Source organism: Crocodylus porosus, unplaced genomic scaffold (genome assembly GCF_001723895.1).
Source record: "Crocodylus porosus isolate Cpor-Errol unplaced genomic scaffold, CroPor_comp1, whole genome shotgun sequence".
In the NCBI taxonomy this organism is placed as follows: domain Eukaryota; kingdom Metazoa; phylum Chordata; order Crocodylia; family Crocodylidae; genus Crocodylus; species Crocodylus porosus.
Genome location: NW_017728948.1, coordinates 38,911,043 through 38,922,496, shown reverse-complemented (window position 1 = coordinate 38,922,496; position 11,454 = coordinate 38,911,043). Strand labels below are relative to the sequence as shown.

Below are 11,454 nucleotides of genomic sequence, written 5' to 3'. Positions count from 1 at the left end.
CACCAGAGCGCCCCAAGGGATGACTAGGTCAAATGGTCACAAACTCCTGCAAGACCGTTTCAGGCTGGACATAAGGAAGAATTTCTTTAATGTCTGAGCCCCCAAGGTCTGGAACAGTCTGCCAGTGGAGGTGGTTCAAGCACCTACATTGAACACCTTCAAAAGTAAATTGGATGCTTATCTTACTGGGATCCTATGACCCCAGCTGACTTCCTGCCCTTTGGGCAGGGTCTGGACTCGATGATCTCCCGAGGACCCTTCCAGCCCTAATGTCTATGAAATCTATGAAATCTATGAAATCTTAAACTGTTAAAAGGGACTCTTGTCAAGCCCTACAAGGGGGTTCTCCGAGAGCCAAAAAGGAGGTACCCGACCCCTCGGAGGTCAAGTTTGGATCAGAAGGCGGCTGCAGATGGCCGGAGCAGCTGTACAGATCAAGGGGACCTTCTGGGTTGTAGTGTTTCTTTTGATTCTCATTTCTTTTGTGGATTATTTGAGTAGGTGAGTGGATACATGGCAGTTGGCCACCACCTGGTGGAATGGGTGAGGGTGTAGGGGTGGTGGAGCCCTCAGAAATTTGGGGCCTCACAAGACGCCAGTAAGACTCATAATTGGACTACACACGTCAGACATCTGAACCAACTCCATTAATCTCAAAGTCGTGGCAGGGAAAATATACGCGTGTGACACCCCAATTGTATTTGAGGACACACTAGACAACTGGCAGGCGGCATCAGTCCAGTCTGTGGGGGACAGTGATTACCCAACACTAACTACCACTTATGGGGCTAAAAACAAAATTAAAATACCAATTTCCCACTGCCCCCCACACCTGGGAATGATTTGGGGGCTGTTTTAGCCCCCTCCCAGTCCCCAGCTTCAGTCTGAGGCTTTTTTTTTTCTTCCTTGTGGCAGCTCCTATGGGAGAATTAACCCTCTCCTGCCCAGGATGGCTGCCAGGAGCCAGGGCACATGGCACGGGGATGTCTCTGCAGACCTACCCCTCAGCCATGGCCTGTGGGTGCACGCCTCTCTCCACGTCAAGGTGGAGACCTATGCCAGAGCTCTGTTGGACCTGGTGGAATGCTAGAACATTCAGTACACCTCCTGGGTGAACTCAGTATGCATCATTTACCTGAGCTCCCCCAACCTGGTGAGGGAGGTGTGTGCAGTGGGGCTGGTGGTCTTGGGCATCCACTATTTGGCTATGCCCCTGGAAACCGTGGCAGTGTGGATTACGACCTCCAGTGTCCCCCCACACCTGCCAGTCTGGACCTCACCAAAGCGCTCAAGTGCTATGGCATCCACACCAGCCCCTGGCACAGGCTGACAATGGGGAACAGGAAGTCCAGTCTCAGGCACATCTTGTCCTTCCAGAAGCAGGGGTTCATGCTCCTCAGGGGTGGGGGCCCAGACCCTGCCTCTGTCCATGACCTTTGTGGTGGATGAGATGATCACATTTACAAAGCCTTCTGGCCCCTCCTTGGGCCCAGCCTCCTCTGTGTCTTCCATGACAGCCTCACTGATGGGACCCTGCTGACCAGCTGCCACCAGGCACTGCTCACCTTACTGACCAAGAAGGGGGACCTCAGCTGCCTTAAGAACTGGTGGCCATACTCCCTGCTGTGTACCAACTATAGGACCTTGGTGAAGGCACTGGCAAACTAGCTCGGCACTATCATGGCCTCTCTCATTGGGCCCAAGCAGAACTACTGGGTGCTGGGCAGGACCATCCAGGACAATCTGTTCCTGCTGCATGACCTGCTCATGGCTGTGGAGCTGTTTGGCCTGAACATTGGCCTGGTCTCTCTGTACCAGGAAAGGCCTTCAATTGAGTTGACCACCAGTACCTCCTTGGCATGCTCGAGGCTTTTGGCTTTGGGCTCCTTTTCATCACGCCACTCTGGGTCCTGTACCATGATGCCTCCAGCCTGCTGAAGGTGAACAGTGTTCTGTGCACCCCATTCCCGGTGCATTGAGGCATCTGCCAGGGCTGTCCCCTGTCAGGCATGCTGTATGCCCTGGCCATCAAACCACTGCTGCACGTTCTGTGATGTCACCTGACCAGCTTAAGGTCAGGTGACATCAGCTGCCACCAGCACCAGGGCCGAACCACCAGCCTCCCAATCCAGCTGAAGGCATATGCAGATAAAGTGAAAGTCTTCCTGGGCAGCCAGCAGGATGTGTGGGGCCTGGTAGACTGCTGGTACACCCACAAGCTCACCTCATCAGCCCACATCAACTGGGGCAAGACTGATACTCTCGTGCTTGGGACATGGGCTGGCAGACTGCCCCCAAACCTGCCAGGGGCCTTGCCTGGCACTGGGAAAGCCTCAACGCTCTGGGAGTGTTCCTGGGGCCACCAGACTTTGCAGACCACAACTAGGAGAACCTGACAAAGGGAGTGGAGGCCCATCCACAGTGCTGGTGCTGGCACTTGCCTACCCTTTCCTACCATCACCGGGTCCTCATCACCAACAACCTGGTGGTGGAAAACCTGTGGCACTGCTTGAGAGGCTGCAGTGGCTCCTAGTGGACTTCTTTTGGAACAGATACCACTGGCTCCCACAAGCTTCCCTTTACCTGTTTATCACTGAGTGGGGCCAGGGCCTGATCAACCTAGCCAGCGGGGTGGCTGCCTACCACCTGCAAGCCCTCCAGCAGCTTCTGTATGCCAAGAGTGACCTCCCATGGCAGTAGCTGGTGTGTCGGTTCCTGCACTGAGTGGGGAGCCTCAGCTTTGACTGAGAGCTGTTTATGCTGGACTTCACCTTCCTGTATGGGGCAGTGCTTCCCCCATTCTACCACAGCATGGTGCAGGCCTGGCAGGCTGCCTTCCATCTTTGTCCCAAGACCAGGTGCATGTATTTCCTGCATCTGTTTCAGGAGCCTGTGGTCTACAAGGCTGTTCTGCAGCATGTTGTGCCATTTCTGGCCTCCACCTGCCTCATGGCTGCCCTCATCAAGGTGCATACCACTCACCTGGGGCACCTCCTGGACCCCACTCTGTTGGGCTGGCTGTTGGCTAAAGCCCTGTTGCCCAGCTGGCCCTGTGCTCCATCTGCACTGCAGGCTGGCTTCCGTGGGCCATTAGGGCTGCCCTCTCAATGGAGACAGTGACCACCCTGGAAAGCTACTCCCAGGCCCACTGGGCCCTCCCCACCATGGTTGACACCTTCCCACTGCTGCCAGTCATCTCAGCAGTGGCCAATGAGCTGGATGACTGACCTGACACACTGCTGAGGCTCCACACTGCCCCCAGAAGCAAACAGGCTGCCCCTTTGGCACACTGCCCCAGGAAGGACTCTACATGAGGGTGGTGCACACCTGGCATGCCCAGGTGCTGGCCAGCTTCCCTGATACTGTGTGGCAGCAATGCAGAAGACCAGCAACCTCCAGTGGAGATTGGTGCATGGCATCCTGTCCTCTGGCACCTCTGTGTGCCACCTGAACACAGTAGCCTTGGCAGCCTGCCCCTTCTGCCCAGGCGTGGTGGAAGAGAACATTTTTCATGCCTTTCTCAACTGCCCCCAGTGTGACCACTCTTTTTCACCTTTGGGGTGTTGGGCTGGGACTTTTCAGAGGATACATATATCTGCTCTTTCCCATACCGGGTGGCCAAGCAGGGCGCAGTCAGGCTGGCCAACTTCATGGTGGGCCAGGCAAAGATGGCCATCCTGAAGACCCACCAAAACTGGCTTGCTGGATCCGGGATGAACAACACTCTGCAGCTCTTCCATCTGCTGGCATGGGCCCACCTCTCACGTGAGTTCGAGCATGCAGTCCTCTGGCAGATGGTGCCCACCTTTGAGGAACACAGGGCCGTTTAAGGGGCTCTGTGCTGAGTCAAAAGGGAACACCTGCTCCTTCTGATGTGATGCCACCACCTGTTCAGAGTGCAGGGGTGGGTTCAGCAAGCCAAGACCTTGGGCTTTGCCCATGTGGGCCGACCCCTGATGTATCTCCGCTGTAGAGCTGTATATATGTATATACTTTTTTGTCCCTTGTGTTTTGTTTGTTTTTTTGTTTAGAGTGTGCAGGCAGGCCTTGCAGGCCATAAGCCCAAGCCTTGTCCTTGAGGCCCAGGCCTTCAGGCCAAATTGTAGGGTCTTTACTGCCCCCCATTTGTCACCTTCCCAGAATAAACTTTTCTAAAAGTCAAAGCCTTTCTTTCTTTCTTTCTTTCTTCTGTGACACAGGAAGGAAAAACCTATTTGCCCATAGTCTGGCATATACCAGTCACTCTTTTGCAGCTGAGATATAAAATCCTTTGAACTGTGAGGTTATTAATGGTAGTGCTGACACAGTGTTAACTGTAATGGCCTGAAGGCACCTCTACAATAACTCAGATACATCAATTTATTCAAGTTGTCCTTCTTTTATTTTACTTTTGCATGTTCTGAATAGATTTTTTAACTTAAATTTTATTCTATAAATTGTCATTTAATGTTCCTTGCTACCAATACCTAAGCAAGTGTTAGCTGTCTCAGTTTTCTTATTCTTTCCTATAGTCAAAAGGCATGACTCATATTTTGATTGGAATAGAATCTCATCATTTGCAGTAAACTGAAAACAATTAGCACAGGGGTCTGTCCTCCATGTCACCTTTCTATTTACACCAGTTACCAAAACTGTGACAAACACCTTTCTTACCTTACAGCTGACAGAAACAGGCTATTATCCAAAACAATTAATGTTCATATAAAGGGTGAAAAAGTACAACTCAGTATATTAAAATATTTTCAGGAAGCTGTTGAAAAAAGCAGACTTCACAGAGATAGTGTGAACTATTTACAGAACTTTAGCTTCCTTTATTAGGGTGTAATTTCCTTTAATAGCAATAAATAGAAGTCAACATGGAATATCTGTAAAAAAAAAAAATATATAGGCTATCTTTAAATAAATTTCAAATTCCACAGCTGCCAATCACAAAGTCTACTAACTCAATAGACTAATGTAAAGAAGACAACAATTCTTAGACTACTGAATGTTTGAGGGACAATACATAGCTATAAAGCTTTCAAAACTGCAGACAGATCAGTAGTAAGGTGACTATAGAGGAAGGTAAAAAACTTGAACAGGTAGTGGCCTGTTGTGTTTCAAATCCTGAAGACAAACCAAAGCCCCTTATTTCTTTTTAAAGTCAAACTTCCATGTTTTCCCTATTTAGTGAAAGAGTCTACTAGTTTGTTGGGTATTTCTTGTACTTAAAAATCGAGCAAGTTATTGGAACAGTTAGCATCTCTCACAAAAAAGCAACTCTTAAAGTGTGATCCGCCAGCAAGACTTTAGTTACATAGATTATTCAAAGGTTTCATTTAAAATGTGTTATTAGAATTGCATCATATGTAGTTTTGGTATGCAGATCTTCACGAAAATTGTCCTGTTATTATTATTGGCTATATTCATTTTTCTTTTCTTCATAGAAAATGTCATTCCAACGGGAAGAAAAAATGAGAGATCCACACACGATTTAATGCTGATATAAGTATCAATGACCTATGGGTCTCAGTCAGTTATTTTGATCCATCATTCTGGAATAATTGTTTATATGTGCATCTCTATCCCTTTGATGAGACAAAGTTCTTTGATCTCATTTTCATAGTTTCATAGATAGTAGGCTCGGAAGGGACCTGAGCAGATCATTGAGTCCGACCCCTTGCCATGGCAAGAAAAGAGTACTGGGGTCAAATGCTCCCAGCAAGGTGATTGTCCAGCCTTGTCTTAAAGACCCCCAGGGTAGGAGCCAGCAACACTTTGCTTGGAAGTTGGTTCCAGGTCCTAGCCACCCTGATAGTGGAGTAGCGCCTCCTGATGTCTAATCTGAATTTACACTCTGCCAGCTTGTGACCGTTATTTCTAGTCACTCCTGGTAGTGCTCAGGAAAACAGCAACTCCCCCAAGTCCTGCTGGTCCCCTCTGACTAGTTTGTAACAGGCCACTAGATCCCCTCTCAGCCTTCTCTTGTGGAGGCTGAATAGGTTCAAGTCCCATAGCCTCTTCTCATAGGGCCTGCCCTGCTGCCCCTTGATCATACGAGTGGCCCTCCTCTGGACTCTCTCCATGTTGTCACAACCCTCTTGAACTACAGCACCCAGAATTGGACAGAGTACTCCAGCTGTGGCCTGACCAGAGCCACATAGAGGGGGAGGATCATCTCCTTAGACCTGCTTGAGATACATCTGTGGAAGCATGACAAGGTGCGTTTGGCTTTCCTGACTGCATCCCCACACTGCCGGCCCATGTTCATCTTGGCATCAGTGATGACTCTGAGATCCTTTTCTGCCTCTGTACTGATGAGAAGGGAGTTCCCCAGCCTGTAGGTATGGTGCTGGTTGTTCCTCCCCAGATGCATCACCTTGCACTTGTCAGTGTTGAATCCCATCCAATTCTCATCTGCCCACCCCTGCAACCTGTCTAGGTCTGATTGTAGCCTATTCCACCCTTCTAGTGTGCCCACATCCCCCCACATCTTAGTGTCATCAGCAAATTTGAACAGGGTGCTTTTTACCCCCTCATCCAAGTCACGGATGAAGATGTTGAACAATTCGGGCCCAAGGACCAAGCCCTGTGGAACCCCCCTGCCCACATCCCTCTAGGTCAAAAATGACCTGTCCACTATGACTGTCTGGGTGCAGCCCTCCAGCCAGTTGGCGACCCATTTGACTGTATAAGTTTTGACACCACAGTCCCTCAGTTTTTTAATGAGAATGGGGTGAGAGACAGTGTCGAAGACCTTCTGAAAGTCCAGAAAGACTACATCCACTGGTACCCCTACATCTAAGGATTTGGTGACCTGGTTGTGGAAGACCACCAGGTTGGCCTGACAGGAATTTACAGATGAGAAACTAATATACAGAGAAAGTAAGTGCTAGATCCTCTACAGCAGGATTTAGGCATGTAAGGAGGGATTTACAGGCCATGTCTACATAAGATGCTATTGTGCAGTAGTGCCAGAAATAAATGGTGGGGCCATGCTACTGTACAGTAATGCTGGTTACTGTGCAGTCATTTAGTACTTCGTTATGTAAGTACTGAATGGTTGTGCAGTAACAACTGCATACTCCACCACTCATGGAGATGTGGCCATATTCAAAATGTGGATCCTCAAACCCCTATTATATAGATTTGTCTAACACTGAAGACACCTAAATTCTGTGGGTAGCTAGAGCTCTAGCCAAATATAACTTGTAACCATTTTGAAAAGAGAAAGGGAGCTGGCATGCTGGAGTAGGCGTCAGATCTTATGATATAACTAGAGACACAGCAAGCTAATAGAGAGCCTGGGTACAGGGAGGGGAAGGTATGCTGACCATCATAGACCAGGGGGATGGGGTATGAGAAAAGGGAAGGGGAAAGAAAGGAGAAAGGGAAGGGGTCTTCTGCTACTGTTGCGACTGATGTATGTAACTGAGTCAGTTCTGGTCAATGGCAGCAGCTCTGTGCCTGGGCTCCCTGCTGAGACTGGGACCCCATTGCCCTGCTCCCTTTCCCTCCCCCCATACATACATACTGGGCACAGGGCTGCACCTCCTGTGGCAAAGGTCCCCAGGGGGAGAGGAGGAATACATTGCTCACGCCACTCACCACCACCACCACTTCCCCGTGCCAATAGATTGTTTAGTGCAACATTACCCTATCTGGCTGCTATGACAAGCAATGCAAGGCCACCTCTGTCATGGCAGATTCTCATGGGGAGGCAATTCTGGCACCTCATCATAGTCAGGATCTTGGGCTGGTGCCCTGCTTGCCACACCCTAGATACACTACTGGGTGTAACATGCTCTTGCTGTGATACAAGTTAGCAAAATTGCAATAACTTTAATGATAGATGAAATAGGGCTAAATTGTAACAGTTTTGTTACACTTGTATCACTTTAGGAACTTGAAGAAGTGACAGATATATCATGACAATTTGTATGGGCATCAGTTGATAATCAAAACAGTTATTATCATTGCCTATACCCCAAAGTTTGCAATATTAACATGCAGTGGTTAAGTTACATACCCAGGCTTTGGGAAATCAGTATAAATGTCAATCTTTTAATTAAAAAATGGTGTATACATATCACCCAATGACTGTTTAATGCAAAATACAAAAACAGCCTTGAAGCAGGAACTAGTACCCAGGACTCCTGTCCCAGAAGTAAATGCCCTAAAAGGTAGGTTAGAAAACCATAATTGCACTTACATGCCAACAATCATATTCTATTTATGCTGCAATGACTTTAGGCATTGCATGTAAAGTGACCTTCAACAGGAGGGCTTCTATGTGTGGTGGTAAGGGCACCGTGTACTTGTGGTAAGTGGGAAGAGTGTAGTCTCATGCAGTGGCAAGAACTGAAATCAGATCTCCTACATCCTTGGTGATTGTACTAACCACCTGGATAAATGCAGAGGGAGGAACACGAGTATCAGCAGCCTGCTTCAGAGAATGTTACCCCTGGAAGGTGGTTTTCAGTGTTAGACAAAGAAAATCTCTTTTTATGTTCGATTGCTCTTTCTATTGTTATTTCTGACATGTGGCAGTCAACAGATTGCATCATGCTGAAGATTATTTTAACAGCAAAATATTAAAAAAAACCCCAAACAAACAGAAAAGTGACTAAAAAGAGTTTATGAACATACCATGAAATCTAAAGATTCATTTTCATTAGGAAAATCCACCTATTTTTGCTACTAATATAGTTTTTTCTTTGGATAAATAATAAAGCATTTATTTTATGCTACTTTGAATACTTTGTTTATACTTACTTTGAACTGGAATGTGCCATTGTTTAACACATGAAATGCTATTGGATTAGCATGAGATCTTTGAAAATAAACCCCTTGTAATGAAAAGGTCACTCAGTCCATTTTAGAAGCAAATATGACCACAGGACCCTGTTGTACAAATGCCCCGATTATGAGTAGTCCCTAAATCTTCCAAAGAACTCAAAGACTTATTCAATTAACAACAATTACAAACAAAGGCATTTTTCATGTTTGCTAGCAATGAGTGGTGTTTCAGAAGCAAATTCATATTTATAAGGACAGATGATGAACAAATAGAAAAGTCAATTGTAATACTTTGCTAGTAATACATTTTACAGTTCTTTCTGGAATATTAAATTATCTGTTTATATTCATGTTTGTTAGAAATTTAATTTTCAAATACCAAGTTATGCTATTCCTCACCTGTTTATTTTTAAACAATTTTTCCACAGACCACCACCTTCATGGGGGGAAGAGGCTTGCATGTACCAATGATCCTAGAAGCAACACCGTCAGAAGTCTTGTACTTCTGGTAGTAAAAGAGTCTTGTTCCCATGGCAGTAAGGTCAAAGGTGAGGTATCAGATGAAGATCAGTCCAATACAACACAAAGACCTCAATGGTGGGGCAGGTGGATACAGAAGGCTGCAAAGGGATGAAGGCTACAGTGGAGGAGTAACCCCAGTTGTCTTGGATACCCTTGCCATTGGACACAGATTTCTCCTCTGCTAAGATCCATGTGATTGTCAATATGCAGCAGTGTAAAACAAGTCATGCACAGGCTTCTCTCAGTGGTGCAACATCTACTACAATAGCCAATACTAATACCCATAATTTTGACTGTGAAGCTTGAGCAACCTGTAGGAAACACCTGAAAAGCCTAGAACATCATCACCAGTTCTACCTCTGGAAGATCCTCGGCATAAAGTGGGAGGATAATCACACTGAAGCAAATATTCTCACTGATGCTAACACCACCAGTATGGAAGTGCTGATTATTCAACATCAGTTGAAGTGGACTGGGCATTGTGTGCACGTCTGATGTAGGTATACAAAAACAATTGCTATGCTATACTCCCAACTCAGCCAAGAACAAAGAACACATAGGGGCCAGATGAAATGCTTCAAGGACACCCTCAAGGCACCGACACCAAAAATTGGGAAAAAGTAGCACGGGGAGGGCTACATGGCAAAACCTTGTGAGAGAACTCATATCTTACTTTGAGGAAAACCGTCTTACTCTGGAGGCAGAAACATGACAGAAATGGAAGGGAAGGAAACAAGGTCAAGAAATCCATGGTTTGACCCTCCCTTTAATCACCACTTGTGGCGTTTGACAGAGAGAGTGGAGCTCTAGAATTGGCTTGCTTAGCCATCAATGGACTGATTTACAACCCTTTACTTGACCCATGGGAGTGATCATTCGTGACCATAAGGCTTTGCTGCCACCAACATTTTTTAAAAAATCTTATTGTTGGATGTGGTTAAGTTGTCTTACTGTTACCTTACTATAGATCAGAAATGTCATCTATTAATCTGTTAACTTCATTTCAAACATATCCAGCATATTTTACCTACTTATCATATTTCAAGGAATTTGTTTATTTTGGATCAAATAGATTTCATAGATATTAGGGCTGGATAGGACCTTGGAAGATCATTGAGTCCAGCCCCCTGGGGCAGGAAATCAGTAGGGGTCATAGGATCTCAGCAAGATAAACATCCAGATTTCTCTTGAAGATGTTCAAAGTAGATGCTTGAAATACCTCTGGTGGCAGTCTATTCCAGACCTCGGGGGCTCCGAAAGTAAAAAAGTTCTTCCTTATGTCCAGCTGGAAATGGTTTTAGAGGAGTTTATTACCATCCAACCTTGTCATCCCTTGGGCTTCTCTGGTGAACAAATGTTTCCCCAGATCTTTTACACCCTCAGGCTTTATGAGCGCTCATGGTGCTTGGGCTAGGTGCCTGATTATTGGAAGGTAGGCAATGTGGTCCCCACCTTTAAAAAAGGGAGGAGGGAGGACCCAGACAACTATAGGCCCGTCAGTCTTATGTCAATCCTAGGGAAACTCTTTGAGAAAATCATCATGGAGCACATCTGTGATGTGCCGGCCTCAGAGATGATGCTCAAGGGCAAACAGCATGGTTTCATTAGGGGCAGGTCATGTCAGACTAACCTGATTGCCTTTTACGATCAGGTCACAAAAGCCTTGGATGCAGGTGTTGCCATGGATGTAGTCTTTCTAAACTTCAGCAAGGCCTTTGACACCGTCTCCCACCCCATCTTCATTAAGAAATTGAGTGACTGTGGCATTGATGCCTACACAGTCAGATGGATTGCAGATTGGCTGAAGGGTGGCACTCAGAGGGTGGTGGTGGATGGGTCATATTCAACCGGGGGAGAAGTGGGCAGTGGAGTCCCCCAGAGCTCGGTCCTTGGGCCCATGCTGTTCAATCTCTTTATCAGCAATTTGGATGATGGGGTGAAAAGCACCCTGTTTAAATTCGCTGATGATACCAAAATTTGGGGTGAGGTGAGCACACTAGTAGGGCGGGAAAGACTGCAGCAAGACTTGGATAGGTTACAGGGGTGGGCTAACAAAAACAGGATGCACTACAACACTGACAAGTGCAGGGTGCTGCACTTGGGCAGTAGTAAACAGCAGCACTTATAAGATGGGAAACTCCCTTCTTGAGAGCA

General features: G+C 46.8%; 1 long non-coding RNA gene across 1 annotated transcript in view; it reads right to left on the bottom strand.

Annotated features, from left to right (window-relative positions):
- The window catches only part of LOC109321940, a 10,307-nt gene extending 2,624 nt beyond the window's left edge, over positions 1 to 7,683 (bottom strand). Inside the window, exon 1 of the long non-coding RNA XR_002104237.1 lies at positions 7,672 to 7,683. This is a non-coding gene — a long non-coding RNA (uncharacterized LOC109321940). The remainder of the gene's footprint in view (positions 1 to 7,671) is intronic.
- Between the last annotated feature and the right edge of the window lie 3,771 nt (positions 7,684 to 11,454).